This window comes from Triturus cristatus, chromosome 2_2 (assembly GCF_964204655.1).
Source record: "Triturus cristatus chromosome 2_2, aTriCri1.1, whole genome shotgun sequence".
NCBI classification, from domain to species: domain Eukaryota; kingdom Metazoa; phylum Chordata; class Amphibia; order Caudata; family Salamandridae; genus Triturus; species Triturus cristatus.
In genome coordinates, this window is record NC_140582.1 from 197456093 (window position 1) to 197480502 (window position 24410).

Here is a 24410-nt window from a genome sequence, read left to right on the forward strand (position 1 = left end):
TAAGATAAAAATGGATAGCAAAAGTGTTTGTGGGAGGAGTTGTCTACATCTATAATGAACATGATTGGTGCTTTATATCATCCCAGTGAACTTTTGTCTTTTGCAGAAATACAAGATTTAAACTTTAGAGTTTAATTAAATTCTAAAGCTACAGGTGGCCATATCTAAATGTGGATGCCGTAACAAGCCTGAAATAGTAAGTTTCATAACAATATTCTCAAGACATGGCCATCTGGGAACCAAAATATGTGAACGACTGCCAACCTAATCCTCCAAACAACGGTAAAACTCAAAGAAAATGGGAAACACTCTTAAATTATACTGTGGGAACGTGATATAGTTTCTGCGAATTTGGAATTCGTCTGTCATTGCATAAATATCAACCATATTGGCTCAGACCTGATTCATGGCAATGTATTGGTTATTTTGACACCTTCCAGGCTTCTTAAGGTTAAACTTCTTGAAGCAGACTCCTGCTGGCAATATGTTTCAGGGGCAGGGTCTTTATCAGATATGATGTTCAAGTACCTTACGATTCTACCCCTTTGGAATGAGAGAATATAAATATATATTATTTTAATTTCATCTGGATTTTAATCCAGCAGATGTGTCCCAGGGTATAAATTCTCTCCCGACCCTGTTACATTCTAATTAGAGTTAATTATCACTCACTGATCTATGCAAGAATAAAACTATACCCTCCAATTGTTAAATGTGAATAACTTATTCATAGTCCCCTGGTGAGCATGGATTTGCTACCGGTGAAGTGCAGACAATACCACACTAAAACACTTTTACTTTGTGAATAATAAGCGATCTCTTTGAAATACGCTGTATTTACACCTGGGGAAAAAATCTAAACCTCCTTGAATCCTGGATATTGCTCATAAGGACTTCCCTTTGTACTATACTTCTCCTCCTGCAATAACACACATCACTAGTTCACTTACTCTCCTACATGGTAAACGCCATGATGGAGGTCAATGTAGTCTGGATTTCTTGAAATTGTTTGTCCATTTACTGTGTTCAAGCTCAGCCTCATAATTCTTTCACAAAATAGTGTTTACAATATATTTGTGTTTTTCAGTGTCTCTTTTTCTTGAGGAATAGATACATAGAGATCAAGTCCTTTGTAGGTCTCGCGTGCGTTGCAGCGCAAAGCGCTGCTCCGCCTCCGCAAGAGATTTTGTAGGAGAGGATTTTCAGAAAAGGGCTTTAAGCCCCGCCCCTCATTTCCATTGGCTGGCGTCACCGTTTATGCTAAACGGTGGCCTGCCATTGGAAATGAGGGTTTTCTGTAGATGCCCTTTGGCCTCCGAGCCGGACTCGGTGGCCTGCTTTGCGTCTGTCGCAAAGCACTTTCTTATCTTTATGGTGCCATGTGTTTCTAACACATGGCCCCATAAAGACAAGAGATCGAGGAATGTTTTTGTCAGGGCCGGGCCTATGGATTTCTTTCGCGAGGCAGTCAGTGGTGGTGAACGTGATTTTTCAAGGGTGCGTGCAAAGGGCTGGGCAAATATGTATGGAGAGATTTACATTATATTTGTGTCTCTCTGCGTGTGTGCACGCGTGTGGGGCGTCTCATTTCACAGGCCGAGGATATTGTTTCACAGCTGCATGTTAAATACGATGTCATCAGTGCCGGATCTATTCTCGGCATGATTTGCATCCCTCCTGTGAGTTAGCCTCTGAGCATAACACTCTCTTTAGACGATAAAAGCCGCGGGCCGTTCTACGGAGTTTTACCATTTCCCATTGTTTAGTCAACTTTTAATTTGTGAAAGGTTAGCAAAACACCAGTATTGTAATTCAGGCAGCACCGGTGTTTAGTTCGCATTGTGAGGTCCGCTTCAATGAGCACTCCATTCTACGGATAGTAAAATATGGTTTTTAACAAAACCATTTGTTTTTTTATTCTAAATTCTTGATTCTTCTCTCGTTTGTACTACAGAAAAACAAATATTTTCAATAACAACAGCGCTTTCAAGACTCGCAATTTATAAAGCCACCAAAACCTTTGGCACAAATGTACGGCCATACTGCATTGCTATCCATTCTATATCCAACATAGATAATATTATTGTATATAGCACTTCGTGAGCCCTTCTGCCTTTTCTAAGCAGTGTAGACAAAAGGCGGCGCCATTGCCAAAAATAATAGTACTCCATTTCAGAAGGACAAAGATGACTTCTGGCAGGGTCCAAATTTTAACTGGGAGTTCACAACAGAGGTGAGATGGGAGCCATCTTACGGGTAACAAGTGCAGAAAGAGTGAGAAAAGGAGTGTGTGTGGGGCCATATATATGAGGAATATTAGTGTAAAGAATATAATAATAATTGTACATCGTGATAATAATAAAAATACCTACAGCGGATGTAATACATGTAGCTCTGTGTCGCCTGATTCGTAAAGTGCTTTGTTTGCCGCTGAATAGAAGACTGGGCGCTGTATAAAATGATCTAGCATAACAAGACACGGGATTCCTTGGGACCACGAAGCTCTGGTGGGGCGTTTTGAAGACTATGTTACTAGCCCCAGGTGGGTCGTGGACTCTGAGGTCTTCGCACTGGCCCTAGTCACACGCCTTGCGCGCAGTGGGCCAGCATCACTTCGTTTGGATTGGTGATCGGTTCAGGCACAATAAAATATCAACGTGTTTAGTTGACTGACATAATTTACATTAAACGCGTTTTGTAAGTGTAAGTAAGACTCGCAAAAATATTTGCGAATTCAATATTTCAAAAATGTTAATTAGCTTATAACTAAACCATCCTGTTTATTATTGAAGACACTGTTCGAATACTAAGTACTTTGTCATTTATGTATTAAATATTGGAAAAAAAGAGGAAACGTAGCAAACTCAGCTACCTAATGTCTGCGAGTGTATGAACACCTGTTGAGTGTTGCTCTGTGTTTGGCTGTTTAGGTGAATAACTACATTTAATGGGTCGGTGTTTTGTTTGTATTTGTAAACATATAGCGTATACACACCTTAAAAGATATCCGATTCATTTACGCTTTTATCAACATCCACGTTTAACCTCCCCCCATAAATCCCCAGAACCTGGGCAGGCCTTCCAAGGGCAGCTATGAGCTGTAAAAGAGCCCCTAACAAATCAGATCATATTTGCATGGGAGATGTTGACAGGCGGGTGCGCTCCCCCATACAGTGACAACGTAAACCCGTGAAGAACTCTGCACTACAAAAAGCGCTCTTCACCAAAACCGCCTTAAAGACAACCTTTGGCGCTTTCTCCGACTTGTCAACATATGGATATAAGGAAGGTTGGGAGAAGGTAGAGAGAACAGTTTATCTCTCTTTCATCTGCTAGCGCCCAGAGGCAGCAAGGACAATCTAAAATACAGTGTGTTTTGAACCAGAGTTTGCATGGATAAAACTGCTTTCTAGGCGCTTCCTATAAAAGCAGCTTCTATTTGTTGATTAATGAGAATTATGCTATGTTTAAATGAGATAAAAGAGTTGCTAATTAATCAATTGCAGGCGAGCACACAGTGTCCTCTGTGTTAACAAGGAAGCCGACGGTAACTAAGCATTATAGAAATATTTTTTTTACACATAGCGCTGGTGCCAGGCTCTCCCTATTTAGGCGCCTCAAATAGCCGCTGCTACCCAGCTCAGTGCAGCACTTCTATCTGTACCAAAACGATTAAAAGTTACTCCTCGAACTCGCGTATTTTGACCCAGTTCTCCATCACTGTGGGGGTCTGCAGACTGCGCCTTTCCCCAAGTCAAATTCAGAGCTGTGGGTGGGGAGATTACGGTGTGCATCTCCGGGCAAGGGTCGCAGCTGCTTGCATTAAAAGTAAGCGCAGCCCCTCATATCTGCAAAGAAATCGGTCATTTGATCGGCTCGGGTGGGCGGAGGTAGACCCCTTGTCTTGTCCCAGGTAACTGTACATCTATACTGCGCACCTCGCTTTCACGCTGCATGTCTCCGCTTAAAGGTAATTTCATTGTGGATGTGCCGGTGGTAGGACTTGATCCCATTCCGTCTTCGCTTGTTATGAAATGCTGCCGCGAAAGGGCCATGGTCTTTGAGCACCGTTCTTGCCCGTTAAAGCACAACCCATACCTTGAGGACGCGCATAAAGGTAAGAGTGCTTTATAAGCAGGGTCCTACCGCCTTTGTGTGCCGGAGGAACCGAGCGAGAGCACACTCCAGGGGGGGATTTTAAACATTTCTTGTACGGAAACTAATTTAATACTGTTTTGGCTCTCGCCTTTGCTCCTTTTTCGGGGAAAATGTTGCTTCTAATCTTGTTGATGTATTGTGTGAGTTAGATTATTTCGTTGTAAAGCTTCTTTTGAGATATTTTTACTATTAGTTCGTAAATTATAAAGTCTTCCTTTTTTGGAGTTTCATGTAGCGCATACATGAGCAGCAGTTGCGTTACAGGCGAGACACATGCATTTTGTTAGGCACGGGGCGGGGTGGTTTAAGTGATTTGCCCAGAATCACAGGAGACTCGAGACCCAGTTCCCCAGCTCCGAGGTCAACCACTTTATCCGTTAGGCCACATGAAAGAGCTACGCATATAAAACGTAAAATACGGAGAAATACCATAAACGATTAATGTTGGTCAGAGAAGAGATCAGGCGGCGGTGAGATATGAAGAGGCGGCTTTGGAATGCATTTCTCGCACGACCTCTACGAGTCGGTTACTTCCCCCATGGCTTCCTTCACCGGGGATGGCATGAGATTGCGGCATCATCCGGCTGTCTCAAGCTGTTAGTGGGGGCGCTGTGGCATGACCAGCCCTTGAACAGTACGGCCTGCTCTGCAGCGCTCGGCACAACATGCGGCATTGGGACGTCCTCCTACGGCCAGGGCAACTTTGTTTAAAAAACAAAAACTCAACCCCTGACTGCAGCACGCCGGTGCTCTGCATGAGGTTCGTTTCTGAATGCCGCCCTCACTTCACCACCAAGACGAACCTACAAGGAGATCAGTGACGGAGACATAGCTCCCCCTCCCCGGAATAGCTTTGAGGTTAAACACAGTCCTTTGTAACTGCTAGTTTCAGCACGCTAAGCTGTTTGAAAACAGTCTACGGGTTCTCACAATCAGTGGAAATGCGAATCAAATCAGTGACCGTAAGAGGGATGTTTGTTTTCGGTGTTTGCCTCGCTTAAAGGTCATTTCATTGTGGATGTGCCGGTGGTAGGACTTGATCCCATTCCGTCTTTAAATGTCCCTCCACACCTCTCAACCCACCTTGTTCCCCAAACCCCATGGCTCTGCCATTCCTCCTACAACTCTCCTCCAAACCTCACCACCTTCTCTTTCTTCCCTCTTCACACCAACTTACCCACCACACATTATTTCACCAATCTAGGTTGGTTGCCCATAGTTCTCCTCCATGCTTCACCACAATGTCTTCCCCACACTTCACTGACCCTCATCACACCTCTCCTTCAGGCCCCAACATATTGTCCCCCTGCCTCTTTTATGCCTTACCACACACTCCTCCACCATCACTCACCTCACTGTCCTGTTCACTCTTCGCTACACCTTTTCTCAATCCCACTTGCCTCACCTTTCTTATATTCTTCTACTTCTCTCACCTTTCCTCAGTCCTCCTGTATTGTCTCACCTTTCCTCAATCCTCCTGTTTGTCCCGGCTTTCTTCTATTTTGACTTCTCTCATCTTTCCTCAGTGCTCCCGCTTGTCTCGCCTTTCTTTTCTTTTACTTCTCTCATCTTTCCTCAGGCCTGCTGGTCTCACCCTATCATCCCCAGGTCTTAATGAATGCTTATTGAATGGATTCATGGTTACTTAGCACAAATCTACCTAAGCAGAGCCAAGCTCTCCACTTTAGTGAATGTTGTGAGATGATGCAAAATCACATACATTTAGTTAAGATTTACTTCTTTTGAATTATACAGGTGCATCACAGGCTACACATTTACAATTGTAGTCACAGGGAGATTAGTGGAAGTGCTCACAATCAGACTAGTTCTAGCCTGCGGTTCATCAAAACGTACATTGAAATAAACAGGGCGCCAATACGCCACTCACTTCTAAACTCGATGTATACGTTCCCCTTCAGAAAGATGAGCATGTACCACTGGTAAGCAACATATCCACAGGTGTGACCTTTTAACCTGCTAGATAGACTATCCACCATCAGGGTCTTTATGGCAAGCAGAGTCTCCATCCATATTGTTGAGTGTCCCTTCTTGCACGGAATGGGTATATTAAGACATTAATCAGTTGAAGTCTGCCTCACCTCTTTCAGATGTCCAACGCTGGATTGCACCTCCAGGTGCCCTACACCTTCCCATGGCCTCTGTACAAGTCTTACATTTAAAACGTCACAACCTTTCACCGAGGGTGCTATGTCATCACAAAGGCCTTCAACCAGTTGCCCCTGGCTAGGAAGACACTGTTTGAGAGGACGTGCCTTTTCAGTGCTGGTCCTAGCTTACGCAATCATGCATGTGCATGCCTATAAAATAATAATGACACCAGCAGGTATTTTTTTTTCTTTTTTTTATTCTGGCTGATGCACATAGCATCAGCAAAAAATGCTTTTTGCCGACTTTGCAGACCTTCGTAAAACACCATAGGCAAAGCCAATAGTTCAAAAAGGTGAGACCTATTAGCTTTGCTAATGCTTGTTATATGTTTATCTACTATTCATACAACACTGCATCTTGGGTGACATGAAATATTTGTAACTCAAACTGGGAAACATCTAATCAGACTTGAATAACAGATTTTATGTCCCGAACTTAGGTCGCTTAGCACCAGTAAATACATATAATTAATTACTTTGTTAGGCTGCTGTTGCATCATGCTCTCGATCAATATTTTAGTAAATAAGATACTTTTAGAGACATTAACTTACTAAGTCATCTCATTGGCTAGGCTATGGATAAATAATTAAGGAAGTGAATTGTTATTTTAATGCAACTCAACAATGTTTTTTTATAGTTAGTGAATGACATTCACAGAACATTAGTAGAAAACCTTGAAAAGTAACCGAATAAAGAAACCTCCTGGACACTTCTTTTTCAATTGAGCACAAATATTACATTACAGACATCACTGTTTTCAATGATTTTACTAAAACGGAAAAACACAGAGCGGAAAAGGTTTGTCACCTAAAATGAATGGGCACTATTAGCCTGCAAGTATGAATAGCTGTCAGTGCAAGCAAGCTACCTGAGCCATCATCTTCCCAACTGAATCACGTCTAAATTAATGTGCCATAATGTGCCACCTGTCCGGTATTTCCCAGCCCAGCTTTCCCCGTGCTGCTGCATCTCTGCATCGCTCTTGCTCCCGTTTTCTCCTCACTTTGCCCTTGGTTTCTGACTGCTTTCTCCTCGTTTTTTCACCGTTTTCTGATTGCTTTCTCCTTGCATTTTCCCTAATTTGCTGATTGTTTTTTCTTTGCTTTCCCCCCGTTTTCTGATTACGGTCTCGCCTGACCCAGCGCATGCGCTGGTCTGGCGAGACTTATTGAGAGGGCTCCAAAAAATGCTACCAGGCCAGCCTAGAGCTACAGTGCAAGTGGGTGGGCGTGCGCGCTGCGCTTGGCCGCGATTACTTTCACTTTCGCCGCTTTGATGTTTGATCGCGATCACTTTCATGGCCGCTTGGCATAGCCAATAGGTCTCGCTTTTGGGACCTTATAAGTATTTAGTTATGCAACTGTTGCATGGCTAAACACTTATAAGGTCCCAAAGGCAAGACCTATTGGCTATGCCAATGCTTGTTTGATTGGTTTCTCCTTGCTTTTTCGCTTTACTTTTTTCCTTTTTTTTCAGATTTTCTCATTGTCTTTTCCCTTGTTGTTAACTGCTGCTTCTGCCTGCCGCTCGCTTTTCTTGCCTCCCGCCTAGTCCCGCCCACCACCTCCCAGCACCCCTCTCTCCTCCCAGGGCCTACGTAACGGAGACCACTGTGTGACCCCATTTAGCAGGTCCATGGCCCAACCCTACCCGTCTGCTGCAACACTGCATTGCTCTTGCTCCTTGTAGTCTCCTTGCTTTTCCCCCGTTTTCTGATTGCATTTTGTCCTTGCCATTTCCCTTGTATTCTGATAGCTTTCTTTGAGCTTTTTTTCACCATTTTCAGATTGCTTTTTTCCCCTCGTTTTCGGATTGCCTTCTTGCTTTTCCTCTGTGTTCTGATTGCTTGCTCCTTGCTTTTTACCCCATTTTCTGATTGCTTTTCCCCTGTTTTCTTACTGTTTTCTCCTTTCTTTTTCCATCATTTTTCAGCTTTTCTCCTTGTCTTTTTCCCTCATTGTTCATTGCCGCTCCCATCCGGTTTTTCCCCTCCTAGCTTCGCCCACTGCCTCACAGCTCCCGTCCCGCCTCTTTGGACCTACTAAATGGAGGCCACAGCGCGGTGGTGCCAAAAGCAAGCCGGGACCACGCCCGGCGCCAGGACTCCTGGTCCCCAGCGCATCCACAGATATGACAGCACTATCCTTTGCTCACTGAGCATGGGATGACTCAGCAAACACTGCTACCGCACCACACTCCAAAGTAGGACTGTTCTCCTGCGCCAGTTGTGCCTTCTCCTGCACCAGCTGTGCCTTCTCCTGCACCAGCACAACCACCGTCATGCCACAAAGCACCTCTGACCTCTCGCCACACTATGCCAGGAGCGACACAGACCTAGTCTTCCTCACCGAGACCTGGCTCAACCCCACATCTGCCCCAGACATTGCCACAGTGATCCCCAACATATATAAAATACTCACCAAGACCGCACCAACAAGCCGGGAGGTGGAGCAGCCATTATCCATAAAGAGACCATACAATGCACCACTGACAACACCAACATCCCTGTGGAACACCTCAACTTCAAACTCAACCCTAACAAGACAGCGATCAGAGGCACCCTCGCATACCGACCCCCGGGCCACGCTCCAGCTTCTGCAACACAATCGCAGACTTCATTGCGCCCCTAGACTTGGACTCCAAGGACTACATCTTCCTCGGTGACCTCAATTTCCACTTCAATGACCCCAAGGACAGCAACACCGCATATCTCCTCGACAGTATGAAGAACCTCGAATTGACCAAGATAGTCCACAACATTACGCACACCGCAGGACACACACTGGACCCTATCTTCTCCTCCTGCAACCGTGTCAAAGGCAGCCATGCCACAGAACTCAAATAGACCGACCACTCCATCTTCCACTTCAGCATCTCCAGCCCCAGCACAGTCACCCCTAAGATGACCAGTGCTCCCAACCACAGGTGGAACAAAATTTCAGTGAACAGCTGGACGGACCGCCGCCAACCTCAAAAAGGGAATTAAGAACTTCAATGACTGGAGCACCCAATTGAGCATACAGAATCGTTCCCATTTAAAAAGGCCGGGTGGCACTCTCGCGAACTCGGAACAGCGAAATGAGACAGGAGAGAGCTGGAGAGGAGATGGCGCGTCATCAAGGACACCTCCGACAAGGCATCCTTCAAGATCTCTCTCAACCGCTACTACTGTCTGTTGAGGGCAACAAAGAAGGCAGCTCTAGAATACCACATCAAAACCAGCACCAACAATACCAAGGAACATTTCAACATCGTTAAGAATTCTCCAACCCGTCTGCCAGCGAAAACATCACACCCTCACAAGAGATATGCGATAACCTTGCCGACTTCTTCCATGAAAAGATTGCAACCATATACAGAAACTTTGAACCCCAACCCACACCTATGGACTTTCTCGACAGAAATGCCAACACCGCATCCGACACAAACCATGGACCTACCACCTGGAACCTCCTGTTCACCCAGGACACCGCCTCCACAGAACCATGCCCGCACCACAACTTCAATCTTTGAAACCAAATGGATCGGCCAGGAACTCACCACCCTGTTCAACACTTCTATCACAACCGCAATATTTCCTGACGCTTGTAAATATTCCAAAGTTGGACCACTACTCAAAAACCCTCTGCCGACTCCAGCAAACTCAGAAACTGCCAGACAATCTCCCTGCTCCCATTCCCTGCGAAGGTACTGGAAAAGATCATCAGCAAGCAACTCGTGACACCTCTGGAGCAGAACCAGCTACTCACATCCTACCGATCTGGCTTCCGCAGCAATTACAGCACAAGATTGCTCTGATCGCAGCCAGTGACAACATCCAAACCCTCCTTGACTGAGGACAAACAGCAGCTCTGATCCTCCTCAACATCTCGGCAGCCTTCAACACTGTATCCCTCCACACGCTGATCGAAAGACTCCACCACTTTGGCATGAAAGGAGACATGCTCAGATGGATCATCTACTTCCTCAACGAAAGAACACAGGATTTTCCTCCCACCTCCAAACCAAAGGCTATTACCTGCTTTTTCCCCGCGCTTTTCATCCCATATATGACCCACCTGGCCATCCTCTTCTGATCCTATGGTGTCAACATAATTTCCTACTCAGATGACACCCATCTCATCCTCTCACTCACAGACGACCCCACCACCACCAGTACCAACTTCCAGAGATGCAGGAAAAGCATCGCCAACTGGATGAAGAACAACTGCCTACAGCTGAACACGGACAAGACGGAAGTACATATCTTCGGCAACAACATGGTACGACTCCTGATGGCCATCAGACCTAGAACCCGCACTCACTCCCTCCGATTACGCCAGGAACCTTGGAATCATCATTGACCGCAATCTCACCATGAAATCACAGATCAACGCCGTCTCCTCCGCCTGCTTCCTCACTCTGCCCACGCTGCATAAGATCTTCAAGTGGCTACCCCTGCACACGAGACACACTGTGACACAGGCCTTCATCACCAGCCGATAGGACTACGACAACGCTCTCTATGTAGGATTCGCTGCACACCTCCTACAGAGACTTCAAACCATACAGAACGCTGCAGCTAGACTCATCTTTTACCTTCCCCGACAAACCCTCATCACACACCACCTTGAACAACTCCAGTGGCTCCCCGTACAGAAGAGATTCTAATTCAAGCTGCTGACCCACGCACACAACGCTACAGAGCCGGGGACCCACCTATATCAACTACTGCCTGAACTTCACTAACCATGGTGATGACTACGCTTCGCCTTTCTCTCACTTGTCCACACTCCCCGCATTTTCTTAAACCGAAGTGGAGAAGGCTCCTTCTCCCACATTGCAGGAAAGACCTGGAACAGCCTCCCCACTCAACTCCAACCCATCACCTCACGGAATTCCGTAGGGCCCTAAAGACCTGCTGCTTGAATGAGACTTCGAGACCTGAAAGCACATGGATACACTATTTGGTGATTAGCCACACTTTATAAATCTTGATTGATAGATTGAATTAAGCATTATTTCTAATTTATAAAAACTCACCTAATCTGGTTCCTGAGAGACGTTCTGCATAAATCAGATCGATATTATATACTTTAATTATATAAATGTCTTTGCAAGTTTGGTATAAAGTCAATAAAAACTTTTACAACTTAAAATAAGATCAAAACAAAGACGAACTTTACATTAGCCTTTTTGCAACCACCCAAGTCAGTCATTTGAGGTGCTGGCTAGCAGGGCCGGACCGGCCGTAGCGGGCACTGGGCAATCCCCTGGGGCGCCGAACGGGTTGGGGCCGGGTTTAGGCCCCTGGGGGCCGTTTTTGTTACAGGGCCGTTTTTAAAGCATAGCTGCAAAATCGGCCCTGTAACAAAATCGGCCGAAAACCGGCGCTGGCAAAGAGCTCGGCGGCACCCCCAACCCCCTCTGGGGGCGAAGGGTGGCGGCCGAGCACTTTACCAGGGCCGGTTTTGGTTCCCAGTCCGGCCCTGCTTTCTAGACTATGTGAGAAATGATTAGCCACCGCATTTTAAAATTGTTTCAAAATAGTTCAGAATTTGTATTTCGTGAATGTAAATTTGCGTCCTACTTTCATCCTCTATTTTATACATTTGTAGTAATCTTGGAAATGCACATCTGAGTTTAGAGTGTTTATGGACAGGTGTCTTTATTACTTAAGCAGATATCAATGTATTGGAAGTGTTCGATTTTAATTGTAAATGCCCTGCAATGTTTAAATGGAATACACTCAATGGACTTCTACTTAGAGCTCGGTGCGGCGTTTTCAGCGATGTAATGTCACGTAATAACCACTGGCTCATAGACATTATTAATCCAGTCATATTTCTGCAGCTTACTGTGAACATTGGCATTTGTTCAACTTTAGTTATTATACCTGCTTGAGGTGCAAGGATCCGGGTATGTGCTATGTTCCGCAACCTTGGTGATTACTAAATTTCAGAAAGTGCTGTACCAAAATCTTGTACTATCAAAACCGATGCCCAGGTGCAACTCAGGTTCTACATTTTCCAGCTGTAATGTTTGTTTTTAAATAAACCACCTTATGAATGAAAAATCTCCTCTCCATCCAATGCACTACTCTCTCATCCAATACCTCTCTCAGTATATCCTCCACCTCCCTTCTGACTTATCCCAAACCTCATTCTACTACCATAATCTCAGTAAGATAATTTCTTAACTCTTACCTCATACCTCCTTGACCCACCCCATACCTCAGTCTACTACTATGATCTCCCACGTAACCCTTCCTAGACTCTTCCCTCCCGTATCCCTCCTTTTGCAAGTCAAGATTTTTTAACTTGACCCTTGGTCTTTAAACAACATAAACACACAGCCAGTAACCAGCAAAGACTAAATGCATTCAACTAAATCTCATTAAAACACTTATAACAATAAGAGCCCATTCATAAGATTCATAAAAACATTTTCACCTAAAATATATACAGAAGATAATTTCATAGGGTTATGGAGAAACCACTAGCATCACCATAAAAATTCTTTAAAACCCTTTACAAATGGCAACCAGTTTTAAAATCCACCTAATTTGTTTTGTGGTAACCATAAAAGCCATATCAAAATGATGCATGTCTGTTAAGTGCGCTCGAACTTGCATATGGTTACGCATACCATCATTTAAGAAAAGCAGTTTTTAAATAGTCTTAGGGAGGGGACAAGGATTTTAGACAATCTATAAGAATATGAAAATTGTTACATTTAGCACCCAAGGCACATGTACATTTGCCAGATGCACTTATCTTTGCCATTTTTATCTTATCACTACTATAACAAGTGTTTATGCCCATTAACAACCTTAGCAGTTCATGCCTAAACCAATGATTGGGAAGAAAATAATGTATGGAAACCACTCTTCATTTCTCTAAGATTTGAGCATAAACTAGACTGAAGGCTTCCCCTGTAAATACTGCCTATCATATTCTCAATTAATTTCCCTTGCTAAGGTTCAAAGATCATACCTCGTAGTTTTCATGTGCAAACTCTGAGTGCATAACCTAGCACTCCGGTCTCTACATATGGTCTCAAGGGTTTTCCAAACACCTTTGGCCCATTTTAATTCACTGAGTGAAATCCCATTTTTGCCCCATAATTCTACCTTTTGCCCCGCTCCCATATTCAGGTGCTGACTGAATGTAACTGCTGCCGCCCGAGCAAGGTAGCTCCATGATGTCATACCGGTTTCCATTCTTGCTGCATGTATCATTGAGGAACTTGGACATAACAGTACGCTTTTTAGGTATTTCTCCCTCCTCAAGTTCCCAACAATTTTACCACTGAAGCTTAACAGATTGGTTCCGTACTGAAATTGTGGGTGAATCATGGTTGTGTAGGCTTTCAACACTGGTCTGTGGGACATCTTACCATAATCTCGATTAAACTTTTTCAGACCACTTACTTAGGTAAGGGCTGTTACTTTCAATGAATCTAGGTGAGCATATCTCTTTTTATTTTTTTTATTTTTATTTATCATTTTAAACATACAGGTTACCCTACCCACCCCTCCACCCACACCAACCCCCTCAATTAGGTTGAGATTCCTCTGCCTCTCCCCTCCCGAACAAACCCAGAAAAAGAACAAACAGTGTAAACCATGGGAGATCTCCCTGTGGGGCCATGGGTTACCGGCGAACTGCCCTGCGCAAGAAGCAGGTTGGCCGGATTGACTGATCATCACAGGGAGCATGTATTGACAGGTGGCAGAGAGCCGTAAGTGTACAAGTCCTTGGGCATCAGTCACATGGCAGACAGGTAGTGGTTGGGATGGCTAGAAGCAGGTATAACGTCATATGTCCTGCAAACATGTGCACATGATTAATCATTGTCGCTGAGTCTGTCTGCCACATCAGCTTGGTGAGACGCACGGGGTGAAATCTGTCTAAAGCAGAAATGTTTAGCGAACTTGTGCGCAGACTTTGCATCGGTGAAAAAGTGTGCTTGACCGTCATGCGAGATTTTCAGTTTCGCTGGGTAGAGCATTGCGTACGGGATTTCAGCGCGTTGTAGCAGGCGTTTCGCGGGGCGAAATTCTTTCCGTGCGACTTGGACCAAAGGAGTGAAGTCTGGGAAGATGGATATGTTATTGCCTTGATGATTGATAGGGCTGTGTTCTCTGGCTGCTTTTAATATCTCTGTCGCGGTAGTTTAATAATCACGCTATTATGGGTCTAGGTGTACCACCGACTGGCGGTTTGGGACCTAGAGATCTATGCGCATGTTTTACCACAAATACTGCGGAGAGTGCAGTCGGGAAGAGATCACGTAACAAAGCTTCAACATATGGTTCCATTTTTGGTATGGCTGTGGTTTCTGGAATTCCGGCAATGCGTAGATTGTTGCGCCTGGAGCGCACTTCCAAATCCTCGTTTTTCGCTTTGATCACCGTAAGGACTCTTTCCATGTTGAGGAGGTGTTCTTTAGAGTCCACTTGATACTCATGTGCCTCCGCCGCACGGTTCTCAAGTGCGTCTAGTCTGGTTTCATGAGTTTTCACTTGACTCTTTACCATGTCTAGCAGAAATGCAAGAGCGTCTTGTTGTGTTTCGATTTAGATGTCCGTACATAGGTTTTCCTAAATCATGTCCTTATAAAGGCACAATTAGCATTGCCCTTATTTAGGCATAGAATCCCAGTCCTTGTTTAGGCATTAGCCATGCTATCCAAATACAGGCAATGATAGCCTACATCCGTCCATCCCAACGTCGCAACGAGTTCTTAGAAACCAGACCCTTAAGCCATTGGGACTTACCCTAGCTAGGATTATTGATTTCTCCAAGAACTCATCTATTATGTATGAACTACTATTCCTTAGGGGTTCATTCATGACGTCTTCCTCTGCCTGACTTTACGTCAATGCTAACATTCCTAACCACCTTCCAGGTATAAATATACCTTCCCTTACCATGGCAAACCACGGCTCGGCTGCCCTGCTCGATACGGCTCGCCACGGCAGGTTCGGAAGAATTCGAGTCCCCGCCTTACGCACTGACCAGACGCTGTCATCCCTGCTCGCAGAGAATCCAGCTTCCAGTGTTCTGACTCCCTTCGCGGGGTGTTAGAGTTTGAGACCCGGAAAGAGATTCCCACCTCTCTCATTCTAAGGTATGGAGCGGAGTAGAACCTAGAGGGACTCTTGGCATACAAACTTGGCATATGCAAAACTATAGCATATCATACAATAGAATACAGCACCTAATTTCTTACATTGTACTACACTTAGGTAAGGTACACTGGGGTAAAACGATTTAGATATATCAAACGAGTATCCACTTTTTAGCCTATGTTATTTATGTATGTGTATATGAATTATGTCATAGCTAGAAGACAATGCTGTTGCAGTATTATTTCTTCTTACTGCTTACGCTGTACGCATTATATCTCGCATACTGTCTTGTGATTGTAACAGCTCATATCTCTTACACGAGAAACAAGACTGTTCAATAAATCCTTTTATTGAAACGCCCGTCTATCTATTTCTGTGTAACTCTGAAGAAACTAAGCATGCACGATTGACGGAGTGAAACTGTTCTGTTGTTTCCACGATTCTGAGACATGTTCCGATTCTAAGGGAAACAAAGTTGCCATGTTTATGCGGTTGCCAGAAACTACTCCCTTGTTTATTCAAGGAGTTTCTAGTGGCCTCTGAGTTAGCTGGCACACAAAGTAATTAAGTTCAATGTACTCCATAGAGGCATACTGACCTCAGTCCTATGCCACAACTATAGTGTATATTATTCCAATGCGCAGAGCCTATAAGGGAAATAGGAACTACACTACAGTCTAGTTTGGTGTCCATAGATCTAAGGTGTGTGCGGACCTCCAACATGATGGTTCGCAGGTCTTCTTGTTTGTCGTCAAATTGGACATGTTCAGTTTCGGGTTCAGATTTAGTATCTCCCATACGGCTGTGACGTTTATTTTCAAATGGCAGTTTGGACTGCTTAGGGTCATTTTTCCCCATGGTGTAAGTTGGTGATGTTACTGGGACAGGGCGGAGTGGTCTGTGCGCTCTGTTGTGCTATCGCAGCCTCAGGATGCTAATTTGTCAGGGAGAGGCGCGTATTAGACTGTAGGCCCTGCGCAGCAGCTGGCTTGTTTAGGGCCCAAGATCACCAGAGGGAGCGAGGGAAGGCGACTAAAGTCCAGCCAGGGAAGGGTACACGGATCTGCAGCAACCCCAGTGCCAGTGGAGAGCGAAGCTGCCCGGGACTGCAACACCCCGCACCACCACGGCCTTCCTCCAGCGCCTGCTCACTTCCCCCCCCCCCAGCGCCGTGTCCCAGGGCCTGCAAAGACCCGATCGAGCAAGAAGCTAACAGGTGTCTCCTATCACCTGGGGAGCGCCTCAATGCGACACCCCGAAGCAGTGGAGGCCCGCACCCAAATTAAAGGAACATTGGGCCCCAAGGCCTACTCACGTGGCCGGAGTCCATCTCAGCCGGGCCTGCGGTCACAACTCGCAGGATGGTGCACAGTTAGGAGGTGCATACGTCTCTCCTCGGGACACTGCAGCGGTCATCACCACCGCCATCACCCGCGTGACGCACGTCCCCGCTGAGGCTGGGACTTGCTGTAACAAGGTGGGTGAACGGCAGCCGCCGTGTGTGTTCTGCTCGGTCTTCTGTCTTCGGGCAGCAGCTGACTTGACGGAGCAGATCGTAGGCCTCACCTCCCTCCAGGCCTCCGTCTGGCCAGGCAGCTCGTATTTATATACTGCGCAATGTAGCCAGCCCGCATGGAGTTTTCCGGCTATCCACTGCTGGTTGTCTAAGGATAGGTGCGTCCGAGAGATGGCGGCGGCACCATACGGCTCGGCGGGTGGGGCGGGCATTAGGGCAGAGAGCGCCGTTAAGGGTGCAGCAGCAGCTGGTTGGTTTCACCTCGCACCACCTCTACGTCTCCCAGTCCGTATCTGCCGTTCTGAGCCGCAGGCTGACACGGGGAAGGGATGATCGTGTTCACCGCAGTGTGCAGAGGCTGGCTCTCAATAGCAAGATTCACAGGCACCCAGTACTAGCAAGGATTGTGAAGGAGTATGAGTCCGGCCGGCAGAGCCCCTTTAGCAAGCGGCCATCTTGCTGCTCGGCCAAGCCACGCCCCCTGAACATTTCACTTTAAATACTTCTAGAACCATACTCCTAGGTACTTATATTCATTGACAAATTTCAGCTCCTTGGGACGTAGGTGCCCTCCCATACCTTATGGATTATCTGCCAAAGCCCAGAACATTAGTCTTCTCCATGCTTGCCACTAACTTTTTACAGTTACCGTATTCCATAAACCCATCCAGCTTCCTTTGCAAGCTTAACACTGTTAGAGCCATAATCACAAGATAGTCCATGCACAAAATACACGCTGTATGACTCCCATTCATTTTAGGGCTCACTCCTTTTGCAGCTCCTAAAACTGATGTCAAATTGGCTATAAATGGGGGGAAAGAGTAAGGGGGTCTAGATACATCCCTGCCTCAACCCGTTAGTAATTGGGATTTTCTGGGTCAATGTCCCCTCCGTATCTATAGCTATCTGTGCCCAATTGTGCAAATGCAACTTTTGTATTAAAGGTAGACGGATCCTAGGATATCTTCTTTTACCAGAGTTTTCCATAAGCAGTTCCAGGCCTCCTGGTCGAAAGCGGGCAGGAAGTCTACAAAGCAGCAGAATAAACTACCCATTTGCTCTACAGACTTCCAAGCAAGGGGCCATAAGCAGAAACAGTGGTCTAATTATGACGGCCGGAAGGTTGTCGGTGCCTGCTGCTCTAGTTAATACCAGCGACGCTATAAGGTTTTTAATATTGGCCATCAAGAACTGGCTTTTGAGCTATACTCTGTAGCCTTGTTGATCACAACATTTTGGAAGGTGCTGTACTAGAATCTTGCACTCTCAAAATTGATGCTGAGGTGCAACTCAGGTTCAACATTTTCCAATTGTAATGTGATTGCTTTTAAATAAACCACCTTATGTATCTATATATTCCACTCCCTCCAATGCACTACTTTCTCATCCTATACCTCTTTCAATATATCCTCCACTCTCTGACTCATCCCAAATCTCATTCTACTACCATTATCTCCCTATGATCCTTTCTTGACTCTGTCTCTATCCTTCCTTCACCCACCCCAAACCTCAGTCTACTACTAGGACCCTTTCTAGACTCTTCCATCCTGTATTCCTCCTTTGACTCATCCCAAACCTCATGTTACTACTATGATCTCCCTAATAACCCTTTCTAGACTCTTCCCTCCTCTATCCCTCCTTTATCCTATTCGATCAAACTAACAGACTCGCAAGTCCACCGCTCAAATTAACAGCTTATATTTCCCTATACTAATCCACCACTAATCCTTTGGGGTCCAGAGTAGCATGCTGCTTACCGAAAAGCGCTTAAATGCCTCGTATGGGGTAGTAAATGCTATATAATTGCAATTGCATACCAAGGTAGCTCATGATCAGGTCTTCAGAATACTTATGAAAATATTTTTCTTATCACTAATTGGGTCATGCATTTCACAGAATGGAGGGTCAACTGGTGGATGCTGAAAATATCAAATCTTCCTTGCCTTACAATATTTACTTTGACATCCCATAATATTGAGTTTGATTTCTTCTCTTGCTTTCTCACATCGCAGTAAACAGCACATCCATTTGTCTCAATCTTCCCCAGAGCCCCTGTCTCTTATAGTGAGATAATACAATGTTTGTTTAACTCCATCTGATCATTGCCTATTAACCAGGTTTGCAAAGCTGGCTAAATTCCATTACTTTAAAGAGCGGGTCCTCCCTGGTGTAGTTTTTCAGTGCTGCATTTCTGTGCGTGGTTTATCTTCTTAATTCTGATATTACGTTGTTGTCGTTCTAGATGTACCAAAAGTTCGCTTTGGCTATACTTATTGTATTTGCTAATCATTTTTATTTTATTAGTTCCTTATTGAGAGAAATGTGCTGCCATACAGTGGTAATCTTTTTTCTGGCTTTTAACTTGTGTATTTAGAGGAAATGCTACTGCTGAAGCCGTATTTAATAATGGGCTAGGAAAGGGTGACGTCATCATTATCATCCTCTTTATTCGGTCAGTATTGACCATGAAAGCACAAACCGAGATTTCACACTTCAATACAATTGTAATAAATTTCACATTTAAGCTAAAATATTTGCCCTCCTTAAAATAATAAATGAAATTACTACAAATGGCACTACCGAGCTGATCATACCCAAATTTCACATTGCCTATAGGAATCCCTTAATGCCAAACAAATCTATACTACGTAATCTAGGGGAACCTGCTTCAAAGGCAAAAACACGGATCACAATGCATATTTCATCCTTAATCTCGGCGCTTGAGTGATAAAATTCAGAACTGCAAAGCATATCAGAGGAGACTCAAGATGCTGTAATTAGTGCATACCCTCATGATGAGTATTAAAAGTTCCTCCGTTGACTATCGGGTGAAGGAACAGTTTCCTGAAAGAGGTAAACACGGTTAAAAAAAGCATAAGGTGCTTATTGATTGAAGTGACCTCCCATCGCATGGGCAACACGATAGTGAGTCGAACAAGGGGCCAGCAATTGGGAAGGCCACTAGGTAATACAATTGTATTCACTCTTAACGGTGTAAGATAAAATCTAAATTCCAATGCCTTTATCTATGTTAAGTATGGCTCCATGTCTTGGGTGGTTGAAGGTTGGACGTATGATTGAATGGGTACCATATCGAGTGCTTTCATGATCCTAGCATCCTCTTTATTTATAAAGAACCTTTTATTGACCTGCACCTTGTACCCGGATTTTCGAAAATACTACTTAATCCCAGCTCTTGAAAACTATTTTTAACATACTTAAGCCATGGCACTGCTTTCTGATTGCTTTGCAATAGAAAGTCCTCTACTATTCTGCGTGAAAAAGCCAATTCATGAGTGGACTACATTTTAATCCATAGTAAAATAGGGGCCAGAGCTACCCTATCTTCTAGGAAGCTTACACCCAATCCATTGTGTGTTTTAAGGCTTGGCGTAGATTTTGGAATTCCTAGTAGCCTATTTAAAAATGTTTTCTCCACCACCTGTTGGGGTTTAGCTGCCGTGTACTCCTAAACGCCAGCCCCATATTGCTAGTAACGAGGCTTTAGCTTTTATAAAGCATGCTCATTTATTTTGGGGGTTATGTCCTAGTTTCTGGCAAACATAAAAATTGATTTGCACGATGCCTCCATGAACTGAGACTTCTGGGTGAGAAATCTTTTCCACTTCATGTCATCATTGAATAAGATACCCAGATAAAAAATAAATTGTCTTAAAGATTGGAGTCTCCCACCAATAAAATGTTTTTTCGTCCTGGTATGTATCAGGCCATAGGTGATAATATAGGATTTAGTATGTTTAATCTTCAGCCCTTGCACAAAATGATTAAAACCATCTAAAAGTGCTTGTAATCAGGTTGCTGTACAAGCAATTAAAACCATGGTGTCCATGTACAAAAGAACAGGGACTGGACGTAAACCAATTTTGGGGACTTCTTTTGTACAAGAGGTAAAAAAGATATTCAGGTTATTAATGTAAGATCAAAATAAGAAAGGAGCCAATACACAACCTTGTTTGACACCTTGACTAACTTGAATGGTGAGGCGTATGGTCTCCGTTTTGGGTATAACCTACCCGCATATAGGTGTCCTGTTGAAGGCCTTTAAAGACGTGCAATATGGCCAGGTCAACTCCTGCTCACCCCATGATAACCCATAGGGTATCTCTGTCCACTAGATCAAAGGCACAGGAGGGTGTCATGTGTATGGCCCCTCTCCTGGCCTTCACATATTTACCTAAAATCAGGGTCAGATTTAGGGCTTGCTCTGTAGTACCCAAGCTCAGGGGGAAACTCAAATTCGGCTTCTGAGAAAAAAGATTTTTCTTCTGCCCAGGCTTCCAATTTTGCCAGACTTATCCTTCCAAATATTTTCCCTGTGGCATCGAGCAACGAGATAGGGCAATCATTTGTGGGGGGAGTTTCTCTCATTTTTTTTTTAAAGATGGGGACTATTACGGATTCCTTCCAAAACTCTACCAGGCCCCCATTAAATGCAGCTGTGAAGAAGTTTGTGACCATGGGGGCCCAGAAGTCTAAATTACATTTTAAAAGCTCAGCTGGAACCCCTTCTGCTTACTCGTCGCAGATTTCAGGATGGATGTATGCACTTCACCAACTGTGATTGACTTACTAAACTCTCCGAGAGCCGAGGGTGGCACCGGGGGATCAGCAGGTACCAGAATACTTGTTTCACTGCAGTTTGGGTTAAAAATGTGTGAGAAATTCTCACCTCATTCTTATTCTAATTTATGGCATGCTATCCGAGAAATATTTACCACACCCCAGAAATACTGATACCGCAAGGTGTGTGTTGGACCTGGCCCTCTCTGCAGGGTCATCCCCAAACCTTTTGCCTTTCACCCTCCACTGACCTTATGACTCTGTACATCTCACCCATGGTAACCAGTGCTAAAGTGCTCGTGTTCTTTCAAAACCATGGTTCTCTTTCTGGTCCTCAGTTTTGGGTTTTGGACATCTGGGAACATTTAGCACCAAAACCAAGTATCCAAGACTTGAGGGGTGCCTCTTAGGTGTCAGAACTCACTCAGGCTGGTTCCAAGTGTGAGCAAGATGGTGGGAGCCTTTTGAGTCCCTGTGGCTTTGAACAGGAGGTCAGCAAACGAGCCCTTGGAGTCTCTCTGGTAGTCCTGTGTTCAGGTGACGATGTAGGGCTCAATAGCAGGGCTGGCCTCTGAGGATTCAAGGCAGGCTCCAGACAGCAAAGCAGTACTTCCAGGTACAGCATCTGTCTTGCAAAGTGCACAGCAGATCACAGCAGCAGGTAGTCCTCAGAATCCCTCCACAGGTCCAGTAGTGAACTGAAGAGTGAGTCTGAAGATCTATTTTTATACCCTGGCACCCTTCTGGGAGGTGGGAGCAGCTTCTGGAAGGGTTCTTTGAAGTGCATGGAATTTCCCAACTCCCCTGCCCTGGTTCCAGGTTGGCTGCAGTGATAATGTGGGGTCATTAGGCCCTTTTTGTTTAGGCAGAGCACAGGCTAATTAGTTGCAAGTGGGGCTGTACTCAGCTCATCCTCCTCATCCTGCCATCAGATGGTCCATTGAGGCACACCTAATCCCTATTGTGTGACTGTCTGGATGGAACTCACAACGTCTAACTGCCAGCTACATCTAGTCATATGACCCAAGACAGGCTGCCGGCACAAAAGAGCTAAGGGCAAGAAAATGCCAACTTTCTAAAAGTGACATTTTCAAAATTATAATGAAATATCCGACTTTACTATTAAAGAGGGTCTATCATTACAATTTTATAGATACCAAACATAACATAGCTGCCTGCTCCCCATTAGGACCTACAGCTTATTCAATGTAAAAAGGAATCCCGAATGTCAACCTATGGGAGGTGTAGCCCCACAGTAGTACAACAAGAATTTAGGAGTTTTTCGCTACCTGGACATGTAAACCTAAAGGTACATGACCAACCTTTTAATTACACAGCAGCCATCCTTTTGGCTAACTAGGGCCTTCATTAGGGGGTGACATGTGGAATAAAAGAGGGGTTTAAGGCTTGGTAAGTGGGTTTAAATGCCAAGTCAACAGGGCAATTTAAAACTGCTTTTAGGCTGCAGTGGCAGGCCTGGGAAATATTTTAAGGTGCTACTTAAGTTAATGGTACAATAAGTTATGCAAGCCGACTGGTAGGATTTAATTTACAAGCCCTGGGTATATGGTATACCACTCTACAAAAGACTTATAAGTAAATTAAATCTGCCAATTGGGTATTAGCCAATGTAACAGGACCAATCTGCTTGCCTATCCGCATGAGGTGCATTGCCGTTCGTATGGACTTTTTAGCTACTCCCTCTACATTCTTCTTCACAGCAGCAAATCTTTTTCTGTGGTCTTTTGCCATAGGTTTATCCAACCTTGTGGTACTGTTTTCGGCTACAGCACTCTGCCTTGTCTCGCTAGAAATGTTTGACTTGCATTTAAGAGACTAAGTTCAAACGTAGATATCTGCACCTTGCCTATCGAATAATGACGCTTCCTTCTCTGACACCTTGCCCCGCGGAACTTTTCCTTCTCAGAACATTTCTCTCAAGATTTTTTTTTAAGTCTAAAGGTAAGCGCTGACTAGGTCCAATCCACTTCTTATATCCGAACTAGGCTCCATTGCAGTCACCCATATTTTTCAACTTTGAGCCAGTCTTGTGCAACTAGATGTTCGCGGTTGGTGTTTTGATCTTTTAAGTTCAAGATTTTATTAAAAACTTCAAAAATTCATAACACCAGTCCTATTGATTGATTTTTGTTGTGTTTGTGTCAAATAATTTATTAAAATGTACTCTATTTTTCTAAATTGGTTTGGGATTTTCCTTGTGTTGTATTTCCACCTTATTGATTTTTATGGTCTGCATAAATACTTTACACATTGCCTCTAAATTAAGTCTGAATTCTTTTTGTGCCAAGCTACCAAGGGTTAAGCACAGGTTAATTTAGTGACTTTTTGTGTTTCACCCTGCAAGGGATTGTGGCTGTTGCTTGACCAGGGCTCACACCCCCAGTCAACCAACAACCCAATTTCTCGCAGTTTGGTATTTACTGGGGGAGATTAAAACCCCTCCAGTTGTATATTTGCCTCTGGGAAATGAGGAATTACACAGGGCATTTGTGTTTCCCTGTGAATTCCTCCAGTGTCAATCAATCTATCGATACATTATTTGGTTAAATAAAAAACACAAAAGTACATCGCATGCATAAAAACAGGGCTAAAAAGTGCATTTCAACTTAAATACATAATTTCAATACTTAAGTACTGTAAAAGGATTCAGTTTGAAAGGACCTATGCATAAATCCAGCTGTTCAAAGTTTTTTCCTATTTCTGAGAGCACCCACCAAAACGCTTGCCACATGAAAGCAAATTTTGAGGGACAGTAACATTTGAAGGTTGATCAGGGCTCGTTTTACCTGCCAATATCCCTTCCCTCTGCACAACGGTAAAATCTAACATTGTCTTTGGGTCTGGTAAAGA

General features: G+C 44.4%; 1 protein-coding gene across 3 annotated transcripts in view; it reads left to right on the forward strand.

The window, feature by feature from the left end:
* The window catches only part of RAP1GDS1 (Rap1 GTPase-GDP dissociation stimulator 1), a 629061-nt gene that overhangs the window by 319327 nt on the left and 285324 nt on the right, over positions 1–24410 (forward strand). The gene's annotated exons all lie outside the window — the stretch shown is intronic.